Consider the following 5,337-nt stretch of genomic DNA (forward strand, 5'->3'; position numbering starts at 1 on the left):
ACCCGCCCGCCCGCCGCCGCCGCGCCCGGCCCCGCCCTCCTCACGAGGCCCCGCCTCAGCCCGCCCTCCGGCCCCGCCCCCGCGCGTCGCCCCGCCCCTTGCGGTCCTGGGCCGCTAATGCTAGGGCGGGAGGGACTGCTCACCAGGACTCCTGTCAACACAGCCCCTGGCGACCTGGTTTGGCTGGATAAAACTTGGGCTCAGGGCCTCGGCGGGCAGTGTCCATCCCTGGCTCGGTCACTTCTGCCACTGGCCAGCTGTCGCACGCCTATCTGCCTTGAAATGGAGTGAATGCTTCCAACAACAGAAAAGTGTGATTGACACAGTAGGCCTCCGTGTAGGATTTTCAGTAATATGTGTATTATAATAAACACTCCAATGACATGAAAAATGTAGGGGTTTCTAGAATGTGTGTATTATAATAAACATTTTAATGACATGGAAAAATGGAATAAAATGCCATCGTTTAAAAATGTTGTGAATGGAGCTGGAGAGATAGCTCAGCCGCTAAAAGCACTGGCTGTTCTTGCAGAGGGCCGGGGTTTGGTTCCCATCACCCACGTGGCAGCTCACAACCGCCTGTGAAGAAAGTCCAGTTTCCAGAGATCCGCCCCGCTCCTGTGACATATCTGGACACCATGTAGGCACGGAAAGGTGTTGATATATAGTGAGAGGAGTGTGGAACGATTCCATTTCGGTATTGAAATTTGTGTATAATAGGATATGTGTTATCACGTGTATTATCCATATCCATCTAATGTTCATATAAAATTTTATGTCTAACAAAGTTTAGGCAGGTTTGGAAGCATATGCATTCACGCTAGTTTTATGTTAATAGAGAGACCACAGACCGTTTGGAGACATCTCCTAGCTTTTTTCAATTTGTATGTTTGTTTTGTAATGACAAGGGAAGGAAGAAAAATATTAAAATGTAAAATTCCTCCAGAAGCCTGGTGTGGAGCCCCCGTGTGGCAACAAGGATCTATTGCCTTTCAGAATTGCCTTCTGTGCCAGTTCCCAAGCAGGAACCTGTAAGACCCGGACTGTCAGCGGCTGAGATCTTTTCGTTGTTGCTGTTGGTTATTTATTTTATGACTTACTTTTATTTTTGATTATGTATGCATGTGTCTGTATGTAAATATGTGTACTGATGTGCGGGTGTGGGAAGGAGGCCAATGGTGTCAAGATTCCTGGAAGCAACCTGGGAACAGAATTTTTGTTCTCTGCAAGAGAAATACACATTCTTAATCTCTCTCTCTCTCTCTCTCTCTCTCTCTCTCTCTCTCTCTCTCTCTCTCTCTCTCTCTCTCTCTCTCTCTCTCTCTCACACACACACACACACACACACACACACACAGCTCCCTGACTGCTGGCTAGTTTTATGTCAACTTAACACAAGCTATAGTCATCTGAGAGAAGGGAACCTTAACTGAAAAATAAAAATGCTTCCAGAAATTTGGGCTATAAGCAGACAAGCCTGTGGGGAATTTTCCTAGTTAGTTATGATGGAAGAGAGCCCAGCCCATTATGGTTGGTGCCATCCCTGGGCTGGTAGTCCTGGGTTCTATAAGAAGGCAGGCTGAGCAAACCATGAGGAACAAGCCAGTAGGCAGCACCCCTCCATGACCTTTGCATCAGCACCTACCTCCAGGTCCCTGTCCAGTTGATCCTGATTTCCTTTGATGGTGAATAGTGATGTGGAAGTGTAAGCAAAATTAACCCCTTTTTCCCCAAGTTGCTTTGGTCATGGTGTTTCATCACAGTGATAGTAACCCCCAGACACTGACTGAGACTTAACACCTCCCTTCATTCTCTCCTCAGCCCACATGGCCTGTAGGAGTGTGAAAAGAGATGAGTCTTTAGAATGCATCCTTCTTAGTTTGTAAAAATTAAATTTCTATTGGGCACTGCCTTGGGTGAGCCCTTACTCTTAATATTTGGGGAGGCTGGTTCCCCAAATCTGATTTTCCTCTTTTCCTGCTAACTCAGCTGTGTTCTGAAGTCTCCAAAGTTTTGGAATTTATTGCCTCTCAAAAGAGTTACCTGGATCCCCTGACATCGTCTGCCTTTTGGAGTCAATCCTTCAAAGGGTGAAGTCCATCTCACCCTTACCACAGGGAGCAGCTCTGGCATCTGCACCCAGCTCCTTCTCTATTGTTTCCTTCTGGTAGTTCTTCCAGGGAGAGAGTCCCTTCCCCTTTCAACACAGCCCCTTTGCTGGGTGCACGCATGTGTGGGACTGAAGTTTTATCATCTGGAGGGAATCTGATAAGGGAAACACCAGACTAGACCACAACTGTAAAGGGAGGTGCTCTGAGGCCTGTGCTTGGCAGCTTTGCTGTGAAGTCCTGGGTTGAAAAGGCAAAGGCAGCACTCCAGTGAAGAGCTGTGCCCACACCACATTCTTACTTCCTCGGCTTTTCCTCGAGAAGCCCGTAGACATGCTCTCAATTGTGTTCTACTCTGTCCCGAGCCTCTCTCCTCCTCCTGACTTTGTGTTTCAGCCTGTATTAAATATCTTTAGTAACCCCTGACTCTGTTAAAACAAAACACAGGGCCAGAGACGGCTCAGCAATCAAGAGCACTGACTGCTCTTCCAGAGGACCTGGGTTGAGTTCCCAGCACCCACATGGTGGCTCACAACGGTCTGTAACTCTAGTTCCAGGGGATCCGATGCCCTCTTCCTACCTCCAAAGACAAAGACACCAGGAACCTACATGGTGCACATACCCACATGCAGGCAAAACGTTCATGCACATAAATAAGTGTAAAAAAAAATCAAAGTCAGCAAATACTTTAGAACAAGTCCTTCTAAATCCTAAGGGTCTCACAGTGGTCATGAGAATATAAACAAATAATCACACAGAATGACCAACAACTGGACCATAGCTTCAACTGTGGGCAGCAACCCTATATGGGGCTGTGTAATTGAATGTGGGGAAAGTGAAAAGTTTCTGAGTGCGTAAAGACCCCAAATTAATTCAGGGAACCCTGGGAGTCTAGAAATTTGCAGCTTCAGCCATTACTGCCAGCGATTCTTGGTCAAGTCAGTCAGTCTCCCGGGCGTCTCTTCGTCTCATGTGTAAGATGGGTCACCCTAGAAATTTACTTGAATCTGCCTTCCTTTTGATATTAACTGCCCCCTCCCACCCCGCCCTTGAGACAGAGTTGTTCTACGTAGTCCTGGTTGTCCTGTAACTTGATATGTAGACTATGCTGGTCTGGAACTCACAGAGATCCGCCTGTACTGCCTCCCTTCTGAGGGCTGGAGTTAAAGGCTGTGCCACCACACCTAGGAGATCCTAACTTGCTTTAATACTGGACCCAGCTGAAGCCCAGCACTCCCTCAATCCTCCCACTGTGGCTTAGCTTAGGGCTTCTTAGACATGTCACAAAATTAAAGACATTTTTAATCTTATGTGTATGGGTGTTTTGCCTGCGTGTATGTCTGTGCACCATTTGAATGCCTGGTGCCTGCAAAGGCCAGAAGAGGCCATTAGAACTAGCCCCTGGAACTAGAGTTACAGATGGTTGTGAACTGCCATGTGGGTGCTGGGAATCGAACCCAGGTCCTCTAGCAGAGCAACCAGCTTCTTAACCACTAAACCAGGTCCCCAACTTCAGTACTTAGACATTTTATGCTTGAGATTGCTGAAAAAATTTTATATGATCCTAGGTATATACAAAATGGTTCTCCAAATCAAACATTTTCTCATAGTAAGTATAAATTTATTCTAAAATGATTCTTTTGCATATGTATAATCTTACCAATTATTTACAGGGAAAATCAAGTTGCATATTAATGTGATAGGTGTGCTTATTTGTTTTTATGTTAAGAATTAAATTTTGGAGCCAGGTTTGGGTGGTGATGGTGGTGGTGGCACATGCCTTTAATCCCTGCTTTGGGAGTTAGAGACAGGCAGATCTCTGACAGAGTGAGTTCTAAGACAGCCAGGGCTACACAAAATCCTGTCTTAGAAAACAGATAAACAAAATACAACAACAGCAAAAATTAAGTCTTGGCTGAACATTGATATTATAGGATTGGAACATCTTCCATGATTCTCAGAGTGGTTGAATATTTTGATTTTATAGTTTTCAATGCTGAGAACTCCACTTTGTATAAGTGGATAGTATTGAATGGCAGTTTTGTTTAGAACCATTTCAGAAATTTTTGGAAATTCTCCCAATCTCAAGCCAAGATTCATTTAGATTTTTTTTAATGAAATTCAAGTCAGCATTCCAAACAGCAGTTTTAAATTTCCAACATTCACATATACAATAATCCAAAGACGTACTATAATACAGTACGAAACTTACATACTGAGAAATGATGGTAGAAAAATATTGTAGACAGAAGTTTCCTGTCCTGGCAGCTGCTTTCCAAATAATCACTCAGAGGCTTATATTAGTTATAAATGCTCAGCCCATAGCTCAGGCTTGTTACTAGCTAACTCTTACACTTAAATTAACCCATATTTCTATTTATGCTTTGTCACATGGCTCATGGCTTGTTACCTCATTTTCTACCTGTCCAGCTTGCACAGCATCTGGCTGGTGTCTGTTCCTTCACTCTGCCCTTTCTCCTCCCATCATTCTCTCTGCGTCAGCTGTCTTGCCCAATCTCTGCCAGCCCATCAGTTTTTTAAATTAACAATGAGCATATAAATATAAATAGACTCAATTTTCTGTAAACCATTATATTTCTATATAAGCAGAAAACTGGCAAAGCAATGCAGTTCATATAACAGTATTTCTAAGTCTGAGCCAAGGTGTTCCAGGCAGTGTTTGTTGGTATTGTGTGCTGTGATGACCTGTGCAGTATGCTGACAGTTCAGAACCCAATTTTCAGTGATGTTGTTCAGTGCAACACAGGCAAATGATACCAGAAGCACCAGGGATTCATTTTTTGTTTTGTTTATTGATTGTTTGTTTTGAGGCACAGGGTCTTGACACAGAGCCCAGGCTGTCTTGGAGTTCCTTGAATTTATAGTGGAAATCCTCCTGTCTCTGTCTCTGCCATAGTGGTGGGATTACAGGCATGAGCCACCATGCTGGGCTGCAATTTTATTATTTATTTATTTATTATGTATACAGCATGTATGACTGCAGGCCAGAAGAGGGCACCAGATCTCATTACAGATGGTTGTGAGCCACCATGTGGTTGCTGGGAATTGAACTCAGGACCTCTGGAAGAGCAGTCGGTGCTCTTAACCTCTGAGCCATCTCTCCAGTTCCGCACATTTGATTTTTGAATTAAGTCTGTCTTCATGCCTTCAGTGACCTTTCACTGTTGCCAAATGTTCCAGGACCCCCATCCTCCCCGTTGAGTCTCAT

The sequence above is a fragment of the Peromyscus californicus genome, unplaced genomic scaffold (genome assembly GCF_007827085.1).
Source record: "Peromyscus californicus insignis strain IS unplaced genomic scaffold, ASM782708v3 Scaffold_6__1_contigs__length_162567912, whole genome shotgun sequence".
NCBI lineage: Eukaryota > Metazoa > Chordata > Mammalia > Rodentia > Cricetidae > Peromyscus > Peromyscus californicus.